Source organism: Heterocephalus glaber, unplaced genomic scaffold (assembly GCF_053883595.1).
Source record: "Heterocephalus glaber isolate CG9 unplaced genomic scaffold, H.glaber_assembly_v1.0 deba00001457, whole genome shotgun sequence".
NCBI classification, from domain to species: domain Eukaryota; kingdom Metazoa; phylum Chordata; class Mammalia; order Rodentia; family Bathyergidae; genus Heterocephalus; species Heterocephalus glaber.
Window position 1 is genome coordinate 15,168,278 of NW_028258305.1, and position 18,697 is coordinate 15,186,974.

The 18,697-nt window shown below is 41.6% G+C and overlaps 1 long non-coding RNA gene across 2 annotated transcripts; it reads left to right on the top strand.

The window, feature by feature from the left end:
* Positions 1-1,185: 1,185 nt before the first annotated feature.
* Positions 1,186-18,407, top strand: LOC110346141 (uncharacterized). Of its 2 annotated transcripts, XR_002389980.2 has the most exons (4): positions 1,186-1,299; positions 6,707-6,820; positions 15,787-16,232; positions 16,946-18,407. It is a non-coding gene; the product is annotated as an uncharacterized LOC110346141 (long non-coding RNA). The 2 variants fall into 2 exon arrangements; XR_015453107.1 differs by having other exon boundaries at positions 15,787-18,407.
* The last annotated feature ends 290 nt before the right edge of the window (positions 18,408-18,697 follow it).

The following is an 18,697-nucleotide window of genomic DNA, read 5'->3' on the forward strand; positions in this document are numbered from 1 at the left end:
TCAGCCTAGGTTTTGGAAAAGGACATTGTGCCACAGGGCTGACCCTCTTGACCTGAGATGGAATACTGTAGTATAAGTAACAGTAAGTCTTAAACCACTGGGATTTGGGGATTATTATGGCTGTGTTAACATGGTCTAAGTTATCAATGCAGTTCCCCGGGCATGGTGGTACATGCCTGTAATCCTAGCCCTTGGGAGACTAAGACAAGAAGATTGCTACAAATTTGCGGCAAAAGCCAGGCATGGAGGCTCATGCCTATAATCCCAGCACTGGGGAAGCTGAGGTAGGAGGATCACCAAGAAAAGCCCAGCCTGAACCACATAGGGAGAACTTGTCTCAAAAAACCAGAAACAACAACAAAAACCCAAAAAACACCCTTCCAGCTTACACCCCTGTGAGGTGACAACCCCTTCTGACCAGGCCCCACCTTCTACCAGCACCTTCAGCCCTGAACTCATCAACAGACTAACCCACAGATGAGTGCAAGGTCTGCATGGTCCTGTCACCTTCCAGACTATGCACAAGACTTTCAGGGCACATTTATAAAATTTATTTATTTGTTTTTGTCTTAGTTTTGGTTTTGGTTTTTTTTCATACCAGGGATGGAACTTGGGACCTTGCACCTGCAAGGCAGGCACTAGAACCACTGAGCTAAATGCCCGGCCCCATTGTCTTTGTTTTTTTGAGACAGGGTCTTGCTAGGCAGTTCAGGCTGGTCTTGAGCTCACTACATAGCACAGGCTGGCCTCATACTCATGGCAGTCCTGCCTCAGCCTCCTAAGTGCTGGGATTACGAATGTGCCGCAGCACACCCAACTTGGAGGACATTTTAGATCTAAATCATAACACTGTCCCCTTGACTTCAACACATTAAGACCCAAATGTCACCCCTTTGGTTCTCCCTAAATATTTGGTTACTGCTACCAGCACTGTATTCATATATCTGCAATAAATTTTAACCTAACTTGCGAGGCCTTGCACAATCTAACTCTGGTTACTTCCTCAGCTTTACCTACCATCTGTCTCTCTCTTCCTCTTTTCTTTTCTTTTTTTTTTTTTTCAGTTTTGTTTTGTTTTGAAGGAGTTGGGGCCGCTCTGGTGGTGCATTCCTGTAACACCAGTTATCCAGGACTCAGAGGCAGAAGGAGTTAAAGTTTAGGGAGTTGTGGGTAGGGGTTGAAGCTGGAAAGGCTCTCAATTGGATAAGTCAGTTTGTCTAGCAGAGTCTCATAGGAACATTAGAAAATGAAACCGGTTTGAACTTCCTCCTTGGGCAGAGGCCTTGCTAATCTCTCTGTGTAAGTGAAACAAATTTACAAGTAGGTTAAAATGTTTTTGAGGGGCTGGGGATTTAGCTCAGTGGTTTTGCTGCCTGCTGCACAAGCACAAGGACCCAAGTTCCATCCCGGGTACCAAAAAAAATGTTTTTGAAACAATGCAATAAATAATTTGGGAAATTATTTGAACTTCTCCCTACTTCCTATTTATTTATCTTCTATGTAGCTTTTCTTTCATTTATGTTACTAGTTTCTCTTAATTCATTGAAAAGAAAGTTTTGTGGTATTGTCTATTTCTTTTTCGTAAGAGAGAATCTTTTTTGCCTATGTCTTGTATTCTGAGTAACTACTTTGAAGATAATGATAAGCTGTGTATTAACTATTGTTATTGTGTTATTTTGTTAAGAAATTTTATTTTTTCATAAAATGAAAAAAAAAAAGACAGGCCCCCAAAAATCTCTATATCGTTCCAGTTTTAGTACACGTTCTGCCAAGGCAGGCACTTAGCTAGCATTTCTAATCTCTCTTTCTGAGCACACTGGTCTTGTCTAATGTCCTCACACGAAGTTATTCCTCAACCTCAAGCCTCCATTCATACTGTTTTCCTAGTTGAGTCATTTTGAATCATCTTTCTCCCCATAAACCATCATTCATCAAATGCTGCTTTCTCAAAGAATTCATTCTAGGACTCCCAGTTTGTGCCAGGTTTCCCTGTTTTACATAATTAGTGTCTTTTATCTTATGAGAGCTTCTAACAAAATTATAAAAATACCAGTAAAATGAAGTGGGTGGTTTTTTTGATGTTTTTTGTTTTTGGTATGGGGTTCGAACTCGGGACCTTGCACTTGCAAGGCAGGCAGCGGAACCACTGAGCTAAACCCCTGGCCCTTATTTTGTTTTTTTGAGTCAGTGACTTGCTATGTATTTCAGGCTGATTTTGAACTCACTATGTAGCCTAGGCTGGGCTTGAACTTGTATAGATCCTCCTGCCTCGGCCTCCTACATGCTGGGATTATAGGCGTGTGCCACCACATACCCAGCCAAAATAAATTGTTTTATGACTACCTATCTCTTCAGTTAGTGAACATCATAATAACAGGAATCATGCAAAAATGAATCTTTTATGAAAAGAAATATTTTATGTTAAATTTTAAGGTGCTTGTATTTCTAACATATAAATCCTATATCTTCCTGAACCTATTTACATGTTAAACACACATACACACAAAACTAGTATGTTTGCTAAGTAGTTTGTTGTTTGGAAATTGTGGAAATAAAGGAAATAGCAAGGTTCAATGTTAGTGTGACAGTAGCACAGGAATAAGGACAACAGATACTTCACAGTAAGATAATCATGATCACTCAACAGAACTAGTGTAGAAGGAGCCAATATGTAGAGTTGGAAGTGACCATAAAAATATAAGCCCCAATCTCTCCAAAATTAACAGGTCTACTGAATACAACACTGACTTTTTCACAGCTTGTAAATGGGAGTTGACATTAGTCTTATTTAGCAATCTCAGGATGCAGAGAGATAACACACTATTTGGTTTTTGTTTTGTTTTGGTGCTAGGGATTGAACCCAGGGCCTTCACACTGAGCTAGATCCTCAGCCCTTTTTTTTAGTTTTTCATTCTGAAACACGATCTTATTAAATTGCTAGGGCTAGACTTGAAATTGGGATCCTCCTGCCTCACCTCTCAGAGTGCTGGGATTACAGGTGTGCACCACAACCCCTGGCTTAGCTACTTTGGGGGCAGCAGAATCTCACTATGTCAGGGTCAGGGTGGCCTCACTATCTTCCTGCCTTAGCTCCCTAAATGCTGGATTACAGGCATGCACTACCACATCCAGCATGGTTGCAGTGTTAAGGTATCTGTTTACATGTGCGTTAATCAACTAGACAGTGAACTCCTTGAGGACAAGTACTGAGTCGTTCATTTTATGATCTCAAACTTGTCAGTCAGGAGACACTCAGTAAAATGTTTATTGAATTAATGAATATATAATTCACTGTGGAGAATTAGATGTTTGACATATTGCTCCTCTTATAAATCTATAAACTTCAAGAGCTTCTGCTTAGTACAAAGAAATAGATTGCAAATGGTAGCATTTCAAGCATCAGTGTGATTAAATGTGTCTTCCTGGCTGTTTAAATTATTCACACAGACAACTTCATTCTCTGCCTATGAGCCAGGCCTATTCAGATAAAAACCAGGGGTAGGAGGAAGGAGTGTACCTCCTCTTTGTACATTCATTATCTCTCCACTGCCTCTATTGTTAATGTCTTCAACTACCATTAAAAAATAATTTCTTTCTTTTTTTGGTACCAGGGATTGAACTTGAGATCTTGCACTTTCGAGGCAGGCGGCAGAACCACTGAGCTAAATCCCCAGCCCCCCAAAATGCATTTCTTTACTATTTTTGATTAAGAGGGAAGCTGTCACCTCCTACATTATTCACAGCTTGTCAAAAAGAAAAACACACAAAAAGCTTCATTGTCACTGAAAAGCTCTTTTAGCACTTAAATAGATATTTTAAGAATAATAAATAACATTATTATTATTATTATTAGCAGTACTGGGGAGTGAACCTAGGGCCTTGCACATGCGAGGCAAAGATCTACCACTGAGCTACATCCCCAGCTCTTTCTAAAGAGATCATTAAATAAACACAGACTGCTGGATAGGCATCACTAATCACCTACATGCTTTCATGAGAAGAAAGCTCTTTTTTTCAGTATATATTTTATAGTACATATTAATTTAATAGAATATTGGGTTACATGTGGCATTTTTCATACACATGTATAATATACTTTGATCTGCATCTCCCTTAAAATATCCGTGTGGGGAGGGGAGTACTAGGAATTGAATCCAAACCACTCTACTGCTGAGCCACATCCCCCATCCTTTTTCTTTTCTTTTTTTGAGACAGAGTCTCGCTATGTAGTTCAGGGGGGCCTCAAATTCTTGGCAAACCTCCTGCCTCTGGCTCCCTAGTGCTGGGATTACAGGCATGTGCCACCAACCTCAGCTTCCTTTTCTTTTCTTTTTATTTAATCCTTTTATTGGTACATTTTAGGTGTACAAGATAATGACACCTTCTTTTTATTTTCTGAGACAGAGACTCACTAAACTGCCCAGGCTGTCCTTGAATTTATGATCCCCCTGCCTCAACCTCTTGATAAACTGGGATTATAGGTGTCAAACTAACTAACTCTTTTTTTTTTTTTTTTGAGATAATCTTGCTATGTAGCCCAGGCTGGCCTCGAACTCAGGGCAATCTTCCTGCCTCAGCCTCCCTAGTGCCCAGCAAACAAACTCTCTCTTTTTTTTTTGGTACCAGAGATTGAACTCGGGACCTTGCGCTTGCAAGGCAGGCGCCGGAACCACTGAGCTAAATCCCCGGCCCCAAACAAACTCTTAATTGTCCACTATTACTCCCTTTTGACCTGCATCATGGTGGTACATTCTTCTAATCTCAGCTACTGGAGAGGCTGAAGCAGTAGGATCTTGAGTTTGAGACCACCTGGGAAACCTAGTGACCTAGTGAAACCCTATCTCAAATGAAAATAAAAAGGGATGAGAATGTAACTCAGGACTAGAATGCTTGCCTAGCACGCACAAGACCCTGGGTTCAATCCCAGTACTGAAAAAAAAAGGGTGCTTTCTGAGGTAAAAGAAATAAAACTAAGTAGAAAGGAGACAAGGAAATTGAATTTTTAAAAATTGTACTTTAAAGAAAAACTGTAGCCTCAGAACACAAGCCCAGTGTGTTTGTTTGTTTGTTTATTTATTGATTTATTTTTCCTTCTCCCCAAACAGAAAACCCTTTCAGCTGCAAATGGGTCTGCTCAGTCCCTTTTACTCACAAAAGGTCCTCCTTCACCCATGAAGGGACCACCTTTTTGGCATTTCCCCTAAAAATAGACCATTATCTCCTGGTGTGGGCCATCCTCTCCCACCCACTAAGACTAGGATTAAGGATATAGATTCCACAGATTTCCATCTCCCAAAACACATAAAAAATCCCCAGTTCCCAACTGTATGGTGCCTCTTTTCTTTGCACACCCACACTCCACTCTTGATGCATCCTATATCTACTCTAATCTTTCTCACACCTTTTTTACTGACAAGTCCTGAAAATTAATTTCCATAACGGGAGTCAGTGAACCTGCAAGCTTTATTTTATTTTTTTATCATTAATTAAGTTTATTGGTACAATTTAGATACACATAATGATCACATTAATAGTAAGGAATTTGGGCTGGGGATTTAGCTCAGTGGTTTCGCTGCCTTGCAAGCGTAAAGACCCGAGTTCGATCCCCGGTACAAAAAAAAAAAAAGTAAGGAATTTGTACCTGTACATGATATATCTTGATTCTTATTTTTTTTCCCATTCCCCTCCCCTCCCTTCTACCCTTCTCACATAGGGCATATGACATAGGAATGATATATGGACCTCTAAATAATCCAAATAATATGAGAGAAAATTATAATTCCCAATCTGCTAGATGTCTGATATGCTGAGTTCATGTTCTCTAAAATTGAAGAGTGAATTCTAGGAATAAAGGAGGTTAGGAGTAGGAAGTATTTATTGGGAGAAAGATAGCTTCTGGCTAAGAGAAACAGAAGGGTCCCCAGAAAGTGGGTTGCCCGCAGACCCTGCTTCTCAAGGGAGTTTTATAGAGCAAAACTATGAGGTGAGGGTAGGTGGGACAAAACTATAGTCAACTGATAAGATTATAAGTATAGCTGCAAAAAAAAAAAAGATTATAAGTATAGCTGCTTAGGTAATATTGACCTAAAGGAAAATCACAAGGTGGGTATGAGGTGGTACAAAACCATGGTCAGTCAATAAGATCACAAGTATATTTGCTTAGGTAATATTGATTAAATGGGGAACAAACATGGAACAAACAAGGATTTCTCCTGGGAGGGAAACCTTTCCTGGAAGAGATGGGTTAAGGTCTTGGTACCCCACCTAGGTGATTGATGCCTATTTATTAATTTATTTATTTTGGTGGCGGGGGCGAGGGGTGGGGGGATGGGGGGTGGAATTCAGGACCTTGTGCTTGTAAGGTAGGCATGGTGCCACTGAGCTAAATCCCCAGGCCCGATGCCTATTTAGACTATTAATCACTGCTGTTCATCCCTAGCAGAAGTATGTGGGTGTAGTCAGTTTTCTTTGTGTCGAAGCTTGGCCTTCAACAAATGTGCTTCCAGCCACAGTTGTCTTTTTCATTGACTCTCTCCAGGGCCCAGCCCTGTCTGACTGCTCATAATATTTGTAACTAATTTACCTGTCTATAATAAGCTCACATAAACAAAAAGAAAATCTTCAGATGTCAAAAACAAAGAAGAAAGGAAAACCAGAGTGATGTGTTAGCTGACTCAACTTTTTTTTTTTCTTTTTTTGGTACCAGGGATTGAACTCTCAGGTCATTGTGCTTTCAAGGCAGGCTGTGGAACCACTGAGCGAAATCCCCAGCCCAGCTGACTCAACTTTGGAGCAGTATTACTGGATCCTGAATCAGCAAGTGAATAGTTGTTATGCATGTATTGGGGGAAGGGTGTACTGAGCTACTCCTCCGTTCTTTTTTATTCATTGTTTGAGCAAGGTCACTGTTTTGGTTTTTTTTTTAATACTTTTATTGGTACATTTTAGGTATACAATACGTTTACATTGATCACTGAGTGCTTGTACCTGTACATGATGTATCTTAGTTCTTGTTTTTTCCCCATTACCTGTGTACCCTTCACCCCCTCCACCCTTTCCTATTTACATAGATTTCATTTCCATTTTTTTCTTTTCTCATAATTTTTCCTTTCCCTTCTTCCCTTTCCCCTTCCCCTCTCACCATCCCTACACCTTTGGGACTTTTCCTATTTCAAATTATCAATTATTCATTTTACTCATTTTAATCCTTATTTACACTTTCAGTTTCTCACACTAGAGAAACTATTCAGTATTTACACGTGTGTCCTATTTATTTCACTTCAAAGGATGACCTCAATATGCATCCATTTAGCTATAAATGTCTCATTTTTTATGGCTGAGTAGTACTCCGTTTTATTGAAAAAAAACACATCTTCTTTATCCAGTTTCCAGTTGATGGGCACTTGGGCTGTTTCCAAGCTTTAGCTATTGCAAACTGTGCCACTATAAACATGGGTGCACATATATCACTGTGGTATGATTCTTTCAACTCTTTGGGGAAGATACCCAATAGGGGAATAGCTGGGTCAAATGGGACCTCTAGTCCTAGTTCTTTGAGCTATCTCCATACTGATTTCCACAGTGGTTGCACCAGTCTGCACTCCCACCAACAATGGAGAAGGGTTCCTTTCTCTCCACACCCCTGCCAGCATTTGTTATTTCTTGATAGCAGTCATTCTTTGAGGGGTGAGGTGGAATCTCAGTGTTGTTTTCATCTGCATCTCTTGAATGACCAGTGATGATGAACATTTTTTCATATATTTATTTGCTGCTTTTACTTCTTTGTCTGAGAAATGTCTGTTCATTTCAGACACCCATTTTTGAATTGGGTCTTTGAATTTGGAAGGTCTGATTTTTTTCAATTCTTTATATATTCTAGATAGTAGACCTCTGTCTGAGGTACAGCTGCTAAAATTTTTTTCCCATATTGTAGGTTGTCTCTTAGCTCTGTTGGTGGTTTCTCTTGCAGTGCAGAAGCTTTTTAATAAGATGAAATCCCAGTTGTTGATTCTTTGTGCTAGCTCCTGTGCTACTGAAGATTTGTTCATAGTCTTTTCCTATGCCAGTATCTTCAAGAGTTCTACCTAACTTGTCTTCCAGCAAGTTTAGTGTTTCTGTCTTAATATTTAGATCTTTAATCCACTTTGAACTTAGTTTAGTGTATGGTGATAGGAATGGGTCTAGTTTTAATCTTTGGCAGGCTGAAATCTAGTTCTTCCAACACCATTTATTAAAGAGGCTGTCTTTCCTCCAATGAGGGTGGTTGGCTCCTTTGTCAAAGATGAGGTGGTTGAGTATGTCTGGAGTTGTTTCTGCATCTTCTAATCTATTCCACTGATCTTTGGGTCTGTTTCTTTGCCACTACCATGCTGTTTTTATCACAGTAGCTTCGTAGTATAGGGAAACAAATTTTGATACATACTTCATACTATACACAAAGATTAATGGGAGATATGTTGTAGAAATAAATATAATAGGTAAAGCAAGTGCCTAGGATGGGTTTGATCCTCAGCACTAAAGAATAAAGAATAAAAGAAAGACAGAGAGAGAGAGAGACAGGAGAGAAGAGAGAAAGAAAGAAAAAGGAGAGAGAGAGGGAGGGGAAAAGGAGAAAGGAAGGGAGGGAGGGAGGCAAGAAAGAGAAAGAAAGGAAGAAAGAAAAAGAAAGAGAGAGAGAGAGAGAGGACCTAAAACTATAAAAACTTCTACAAGATAACACAGGAGAAAATCTTTCTGACCTTGCATTAGGCAGATTTCCTAACATATCAAAAACACTATCCATAAAAAAACCAATTGATAAATTGGACCTTATCAAAACTGAAAAACTTGGGCCGGGGGTTTAGCTCAGTGGTTTTGCCGCCTGCTACACAAGTGCAAGGACCTGAGTTCAATCCCCGGTACCAAAAAAAAAAATTGAAAAACTCTGCCCTTCAAAAGACAAGCCATTTCCCATCATGGTGGCCCACACCTGTAATCCCAGCACTTGAGAGGCTGAGGCAGGAGGATCATCATGAATTCAAAGCCAGCTTGGACTACATAGTGAGTTCGAGGACAGCCTGCTCTACAAAGCAAGATCCTACACACTCCACATCTCTCACCATGTGCTGCCCCAAGCAGTGTGCAGACTGTTGGGAAAAAGACCATCACCATATGCAGCTCCTCAGTCTTGGACCAGAACCGTGAACCAAAACAATCCTCTTTTCTTTATAATTTACCAGCCTGTGCTGACTTGGCTCGATCCTGATGACATTTCTCACACAGTGAGGGCTGCTGATTTGAGTTTTTCAGGCTGTAGTCCCAGCTGTTTGGGAGGCTAAGGCAGGAGACTGCAGGTTGAAGGCCAGTCTGGGCAGCTCAGTGAGACCCTGTCTCAGAGTGAAAATTGCAGGGCTGGTGGTGTAGCTCAGTGGTACAGCACGCCTGGGTTTACTTCTCAGTACTTGTCATAGAATCTGTGCTGTTCTAAGGACAAAGCAGGCCAACCAAAGCCTGGGCTGTCTGAACTCTCCTCCTCCCTGGCTCCTCTGCTCCAGGGCTGACCCTCGCTGAGCGAGGTCACTGTTAAATCACTGTTAAGCTTAGCCTGGGTTTGAATTTGCAACCCTCCTGCCTCAGCCTCTTCCTGCCTCACCTCAGAATGCTAGGGACACAGGTGTATGCCACCATGCTCAGTTGTTACTGGGTGGTTTTTTTTGGTACCGGGGATCGAACTCGGGTCCTTGTGCTTCCACAGCAGGCGTCAAAACCACTGAGTTTAGGGCCAGGGGTTTAGCTCAGTGGTTTCACCGCCTGCTGCGCAAGCGCAAGGACCTGAGTTTGATCCCTGGTACCAAAAAAAAAAAAAAACCACTGAGCTAAATCCCTGGCCCCGTTATTGGGTTTTAATGTCTACCCAAGGATAGAAGTTGAAGGAATGTACTTAAGATGTTGAAGTATAAGACTGCATTAACAACAAAACTTGCTGAGGGTTGAACTCCCAGGTCTGAAACTTGCATAGGATAGAAATCCAAATGTAGTTGAAAAATGAACTTAGGTACTGATTAGTACTGAGTCTGTGAAGCTTCTGTGGATATAGTGTAAGCAAAGCACGCAAAAAACTGCTTTAGGTCACGTGGATTTCCCATAAACAGAAAAAGGTTTCTGAAAATGATCTTATAATGTAAAAAATTACAAAACACAAGTAAAGGATCCAGTATTAGTAAACAACATAGCAGTTTTAAGAATTTGAAATTATACAGTGTATGTTTATTTTATTTTATTTTTTTGGTACCGGGGATCGAATTCGGTCCTTGTGCTTGCGCAGCAGGCAGCAAAACCACTGAGCTAAATCCCCGGCCCCAGCGTATGTTTAAATATGACTTTAAAATGAATACTCTAAAATTAGTAAAGGCATTGGAATAAATAACAAGACTCAATGAAAAATACACAAAGCAGATTTGGAAAAAAACCAAAATAAACATTTAAAATTAAAAGTATACTAATTCACTTGGGTGTGGTGGTACATCCCTGTAATCCCAGTACTCAGGAAGCAGAGGCTGGAGGATCTCTGTGAGTTCCACACTAGCCTGGGCTAAGCAGTGAGTTCAAGCTGGCCTGAACTACAAAGTGACACTGTCTCACGCCCACCCCCACCCCCAAAATACCAAAATCCTACAGTAATTGAAATGAAAGGCTCAATTGTCAAGATAAATCAGAAATGAACAAAGAATTCAAGAAAGAGAAAAAAGATCAGATAAAGTTACTCAGAATGAGATACAAAGACTTGCAAAATATAATAGATTAGGACAATGTACACCATGTCTAAAATGAATTCTACAAGGAGAGAAGTACAAAGAAATATGAAAGGATAGCTGAAAAGTTTTACATAATTGATAAATTATATAAATCTTTTGATTCAAAAAACATAAATCTTCAGAGTAAATGAAAGGAATTCCTTGTCTAATTACATTTTAATGAAATATCAAGATGCTTAGAAGAAAATGTAAAATAAGCCGGTGATTAAGTTCAGTGGTTCTGCCACCTGCCTTGTAAGCACAAGGACCTGGTTCGATCCCCAGTACCATTAAAAAAAAAAAAAAAGGAAAATAATGGTAGGAAAATTCAATCCTTTAACTTTGATTTCTTCCTTATTGGAAATTGAACTTCAAATACATCCTGGTTTAAATGAAGTAGAGTAAATACTAGCTGAGGACTTTTAGATGAAAAATTCAAAACTGAAGAATCATAGGGCTAGGGGCATGATGTCACCATATGTACTGAGCTCCTGGTCTCAACCTCAAGGAATAAAGTCACGAAGACAAAGGAGGAAGTTAGGAGAGTTTTTACTGGGAATAAGAAAAATAGTTCCTGATTTCCAGGAGGGACCCCAAGGGGGTGGCCACATGGTCCCTCAATTCAGAAGTAATAATAGATAAGAAGAGAGCAGGAATTGCTCAATTGCCTAGTGGCCACTTTCTACAGGTAGCTCTGTGGATTTAAAATGACCAATTGGAATTCAGGCTCTCTGATCCAGTTTTTCAACATGTAGGGACTAAAGGGAGCTGCGGTTTTAGAGGAAAAAATGGTTATTTTGCATCTTAAATTCCTCAGAACTCAGGAGCTTAGTAGGGAGTGGATACAACTCCCTTTAGTAGGGAGAGAGCTGAATTTCATGTTGCCTGAAGAAGTTCATCCTTGGTCCGAGGTCCTAGTTCACTGTCTATTCTTTTTTTTTTTTTTAACAATGAAGTTGCTTTAATGTGCTGCACTTTGTTACAGTACCATTTGTCTATTCTTATTTTACTTCTTATCATCATGGTTGGCCACCTAACTCTATCTCATGCCTTTCCCCTAGCTAGCTGCCTTACTTATAAGCTAACTAAAATGAACTATTTTAGATATCTAATTAACTTACCTATCTACAATATCTCCTACAGTAGCATAGTGATAGAACACTTGCTGAGCATGCAAGAAGCTCTGGATTTGATCCCCAGCACTGCAAAAAATCTCATAGGAACTAGGAAGAACAAAGCCCCGAACACCTCTCATATTCAAAATTCCTGTGCCTTTAGTAACTACACGTGGGTGGAAGTCTAGCTATTGGACTATATTAGATGACTCACTAATATTTTTAAAGATTATGCCCTGGCAACAGAGATTCATCAACTTGCCATTATATTATATGCACAATGCTGACTGTGGTATATCATGTACCTCTCAGGAAGGGCATGATAGCCTGCTGCCTTGAGGGATATGATAAGGAGTCAAGGTCTCCCTGGGAGTCTGGATGAAAGGATAATGGGCTGTTAATGATTTGGTATAGTCTCCTGACCGCCTAGAGATAAAAATGCTTGGAGCTGGACTGAGAGGAGAACACTGACCCCAGACTTTGGATTACTGCCTCCAATGAAGAGCAGACTAGATCACACAGAGAAACTTAGTTCTTCCATCTTTCTTACCTGAAGTCAGAAAGGGGCCTATTAAGTGGAGATTGGTACAAGAGCTGCACCTCATTAGTGAGGCTCTGGTGCCTCTACATCCAGTTGTGCCCAGTCCCTACACTTTACTGACATAGATTCCAGCCTCAGCCAGCTGCTTTTCTGTCTTAGAACTTTAAATGCTTTCTTTTGTGTTCCCTTGGTGCCTGAAAGTCAGAATCTCTTTGCCTTTGAGAATTCACTAGCAGGGGTGGGCCAATTAACTTGGACAGTCCTCCTCCAGGGGTTTTTAAATAATTCCCATCTTTTTGGCCTAGCCCTAGAATTCTAGAATGGAAGAACGAGAGCATTATCCTTTTACATTAATCTGATGATCTGATGTTCTATGGGATATAGAGATCCAAGTATGGGAGGGAACTGAGACCCTCCTTAACTTTTTAGCCTCTGGAAGTTATAAGTGTCCCAAGAGAAGGCCCAAATATGCTAATCCCCGGTCACGTATTTAGGGCTGCTCAGGGCAGAAGGACACTAAATTCAGAGAGAATTCAACACATTCTGGACTTCCTTTTGCCCAAGCATAGCAAAGAGCTGACAGCCTTTCTAATGATGACTGGGTTTTGCAGAGTTTGGGGCTTAGGATATGCTGAAAAGGCCAGGCCCCTTTACCAGCTTCTTAAGGAGACCCAGGATGCAGGGGCTCATCTCCTTGTCTGGAGCCCAGAGCCCCAACAGGCATTCCAGGTCCTCAAAAGGGCCCCACAGGAAGCCCCTGCATTGAAACTCCCAACTCAAGACAAGTATACTCTTTTTTGTACCAGGGATCAAACTTGGGACCTTGTGCTTGTGAGGCAGGTAGCGGAACCACTGAGCTAAATCCCTGGCCCCAGTATACTCTCTTTTTAATGGGGAGACAGGGAATGGCTTTAGGTGTTCTTACCCAATCCCTGGGGCCTAGCCACCAGTGCATAGTCTATTTAAGCAAGAAACTGGACACTGTGGCCAGAGGATGGCCAGCTTGCTAATGAGCTTTAGTGGTAGCAGGCATATTAGTTGCTGAGGCTCACAAGCTAACTCAGGGGAAGACCCTTACAATCAAGTCCCTCCACAGCATTGGGAGACTTCTTAATGCTCCAGTCCATCCCTGGGTCTCTGATGGACAGATTTTAAAATGTTAGGTTCTGGGCTGGGGATTTAGCTCAGTGGTTTCACCGCCTGCTGCACAAGCACAAGGACCCAAGTTCAATCCCTGGAACCAAAAGAAAAAAAAGATTGCTATAAAATGTTAGGTTCTCTTGCTAGAAGGTCCAGATGTAAATATTGAAACCTGTCAAAGCATTAACCCTGACACCTTTCTGTGTGATCTTCGAGAGCCAGGAGAAAGTAAACATAATTATACAAAGGTTCTAATCCACACTCAACAGTTAAAAAGAGGGTTAACTAATCAGCCTCTCAATGACCCAGACACTGAGTTGTTCACTGAAGGCAGCTTCTTTGTACAGGATAGATATAGGAAGGCAGGATATGCAGTGATTACCAGTGTGGGAGCATTAGAGTTAGTCCTGTTACTTCATGACACAAGTGCTCAAAAGGCAGAGCTGATTGCTCTCACTTCAGTGCTGACTTTGTCAAGACATAAGAGTAAACATTTATACTGATTTTAAGTGTGCATTTTATGGGATTCATGCTCATGCTGCTATTTGGAGGGAATGAGGCCTGTTGACTTCTTACAGACCTCCCATTAAACATTCCCCAGAGATTCTACAACTCATTGAGGCTGTACACCTGCCTCAAGAAGTGGCAATAAGTCACTACCTGAGACACCAAGGAGGAACAGATTCTATTGTTATGGGCAGTAGAAGAGCTGATAAAGAGGCAAAGGTAGCTGCTTCTCAACAGCTAGAATGCTCCCTTTTGTGGTCCACTAGTCTATTGCTACTAGCCCATCTGCTTATTCTGATAAGGAAATTCTACATGCCAAGAGCCAGGGATGAACCCTTAACTTACGGATGGCGGGCCATACCTAAAGGCTGCCTCTTTCTGCTGAGAGATTTGGCATGGAAAGTAACTAAAAGTACCCACGATACTTGTCATTTAGGACAAAAGAGCACTCCTATCTTGGTTACCAAGTCCTTTGTGGGAAAAGGACTTGAAGTGACACAACAAGTGGTTAAAGGATGTAGTGTATCTAAGGACTAATCCTCAGAATGCCCAATTAAAACTTCAAGGAGTACAATATTAAGGCAGTTATCCAGGAGAGGACTGGCAGATTGATTTCACTCACATGCCAAGAGGACAACACAGGTAGTACCTCTTAGTCCTGATTGACACCAACACGAGTTGGATAGAAGCCTTTCCTACCCAGACTGAAAAGGCTTGACAAGTAGTCAGGGTTCTTGACCATGAGATTATTCCAAGATTTGGGGTACTACAAAGTCTTGAAAATGACAATGGGCCTGCCTTTTGCTCTGAAATTAGCCAGGGAGTCTCAAAAGCCTTGGGCATTGAGTATCAGCGTCACTGTGCCTGGTGGCCCCAGTTATCAGAACAGGTAGAATGGGCTAATAGGAGACTCAAGAGATGCTTGCTCTGATACGGAAAAGTTTTAGATAACTTAATAGATTGAATATTAAGGTAGTTGTAGAAGCAAAATAAGTAATGTGTTCTTTTAAGATTTGCTTTTCCTGTAACTCCTTGTTTAAGGTGAGGATTATCTGACTCTAACCAGTAACTTCATTAACCTAACAAAGTTACCATGCCAGGGTGAATTTACAATGTATATTGTCTATCTTGTGTCTGTGACTTGTAAATAGGAACTGGAATTGTATTTACATATCAAAGACCACTAGGGATGAGATAATGGCTAAAAAGGATATAAAAAGGGAAATGCTGAACAAAGTGGGCACGGATATTGACCAGACTGGTTTCTGGCATTCCCATCCACTCGCAAGAAGAAATTTTAATATTTAATCCGAATTCTGTGTCTCTGTGTATTTCTTTCTGAGATTTCTGCAACAGCTCAAGCTGGCACAGGAATGCAAGGCTCCTTGGAAACAGCTCCTACCTGTGGGCCTCATATAGCCCAAAAATACATCCAGGTTTCAGGGGCTGTCTCCCTTTGAACTTCTGTATGGGTGACCTTCCCTCAGAAATGACATCCTACACAATGAGGAAACCAAAGGATCCTTGAGAGAAGGTCCTTAGCCCAGTTCCAACAGATCCTGTTAGCCTGAAGGCAAATGGCCAACTCCATCTAGCAAGCCTCTGTTCTGTCCTGGGACCCTAGTGCTTGTCAAAGGTCTAAACACAGAAGACCTAACCAAACCCCTATGGGAAGATCCTTACACAGTGATCCTTTCCTCCCCCATTGAAGTTAAGGTGACAGGACAGGACTCCTGGATTCATCACTCCAGAGTAAAGCTCTGGACTGCCTCCCAGAACCATGACAATACACCTCTGGATCATCCCCAGGCCACATCTGAGCCCACCTGTACTTGTGAACCTGTGGAGGACCTAAAGTTCCTATTCAAAAGACAAAACCAAGATAAGTAATCTAAGATGTTACTTTTAACTCTCTCACTAATTACTTTTATACCACTTAAAGGAGAGTTCAATTTCTTTCTAGTGTGGGCACAGGAATATGCAGAGTCATTACAACAAAAATCTCACTGGATATGTGGCCTGCTCCCCTTGTCAAGTACCTCAGGACTCCCTTGGTGGGTATCACCATTTCAAGGTGATGACTGGAATAAATTACAAGACTACATTGAAGAGACATGGAAAGGCTCCACAGTTCATAGTTTAGCTCACCATTACAAGGTAACTGAGTAGCCCATAAAATCCACTCTTAACGATCCCAGACATAACCGGACTTTTTCTAAAGATGCCACTGAAACCTCTCTATGGGGTTTGGTAAAGCCCCTAGAGGATAGGAGTAAGGGATCTATTTCGAGAGCCAGCAATCATAGATATCAAGATGGCTACTTCCAGGGCTGGGGATTTAGCTCAGTGGTGCCAACGCCTGCCTTAAAAATACAAGGTCCTGAGTTCAATCCCAAGTAGCCCCCCCCCCCCCCCCGCCAAAAGATGGCTACTTCCAGATGTGGGATGATTACATGTGGTTAGCTCCCACTATAGGGCACCTTAGCAGGCCTCCTTATGTTGGGAACAGAGAAATCACTCCTATTCTCATTGGCCTAACTCTACTAAATGCTTGGGGCGGGCATCCTCTGAGCAATGCACACACATTATAACTTTATAGGTCAAAGATTGGTTTGCAACAGACTGACTTAATTGTCCTGGAATTAGATAGGCAAGCCCCAATGACACTTATTGGTCCTGCGGAACCAATTTGTGGCCCTGGCTACCCCTTGGGTGGATAGGGAGATGCACACTGGGATTTGCATGGCTACAAGGCAGGAGTGTTAAAATATTGGTCAACCGGCAAACTTACCTCATCTGTGACACTGATGGTCTAAGAGTGTGTCTCACTGGTATGATCATTTGGTTGCTATTTTTTATCCCTTCTCTAGGATTAGAGGATGTCATGCAACACGTCGAGGCCTTAACCAGCTATACTCAAGGGGCCTTAAATGAGACCTTAACCAGGATCTTTCTCCTAAATGAAGAAGTCAAGTTAATGAGACAAGCTGTCTTCGAGAACCAGATGGCCTTAGATGTCCCAACAGCAGCACATGGAGGAACTTGTGCAACTGTAAAAGCTGAATGTTGCATGCACATTCCTGATCAATCTGATAACACCTAGATGGCTGTTCAAGATATTAGATGACAGGCCTGGGGATGTGGCTCAGTGGTGCCGTGCCTGCCTGGGAAGTGCAAGGTCCTGAGTTTGAACCCCAATACTGCAAAAAAAAAAAAAAAAAAAAAGGTATTAGATGACAGATTAATGTCATGTCAGATTCTGAAGCTCCCTGGACCTATTCCTTACCCTCTTTGTGGAAGGCTATCGCTGGTTCTTCCTGGTGGAAGCAATTGTTGGCCATATTAATAACAGTCTTATTTATTTATTGTTTAGCCCATGCATATTTAACTGGTTCTTTAGTTTTTTCTCCTCCAGACTTAAAGCTATATTCCTACCCAAGATGAAAATGCCTGATGTCTACCAAGGGTCTTTACATAGACCCTCTTGAGAGTATCTCGGACCACAACTCCGACCACCTCCAGCCAAAAGCAGCCAGAGTAGCCAACACCCCTTTCCCCTTCAAACAGTTAGGGGCACTTCTTCAGAGGAGAAAATATTATAGACTGGCTATCTAGATAAATCATAAAATTAACTGCTGTCACTATACCACTGATGTAACCAACCTTCTTTTGGTGGGTGTTCAACAACTGAAGTTTGGGAGACCAAACCTGAAAAAGATAATCAGGTCAAGAGGACAGCCAATATTTTGGCCCTTGCTTTTCCCAGGTCAACAAGGACCCAGGACATGAATGGACCTTTCCGCAAGATCCTACAACTCTGGTGAGTCATCCAACCTCCTGAGCAAGGAGATTGTTGGACCCCAGAGGATAGGATTCTACCAATGTACATCATGCTGAAAGGAGAGTCACTAAAGGGTTCCCATGCTTCAGAAAAGCCATGTGATCTAGCACAGACAATGACTCATCCTGGCAGATGACACATCTGACAGAGGAAGAACTGAAACTAAGAGGCTCTGACCATGGCCCCAAAAGTAATGCCTGAGGAAATTTTACTGAGATATATCTATCTATCTATCTATCTATCAAGTGGTTAAGTTACAATTGACAAAGTTCTCACCTTAATGTGGTCTTGAACACCCAGGAACAGGTTACAGCCAGAGATATGTATAAGTAACAACGATATAGGCTAGACATACAGAGGAGGGCTCCAATCACTAACCCCTGGTGCTCCCCAAGTATGACCCCATAGCTTTGTAAGAAGTCAATGGAGGGCTGGTGATGTAGCTCAGTGGTGCCATGCCTGCCTGACAAGAGCAAGGTCCTGAATTTGATTCCCGGTACCTGCCCCCCCCCCCCCCCCGCCCCGCAAAAAGAAGTTAATGGAGAGACTTATTAAGGACGGCAGCCTCTGCCTCGAACAATCAGTAAAACAAAGGCAAAGAAACTAAGATCAGGGAAGTCCTAACTAGCGTGTGTGTTCAACATAAGCCCCTTTACTTAATACTTAAGCCTAAATTACTTGTCCCTAAGCCCCCTACTCATAATCCTAGCCACCACCAAACAACAGGAAAAGTCATATAACTGCATATGACAGGAAGAAATGCAAGGGGAGGACCAAAGTC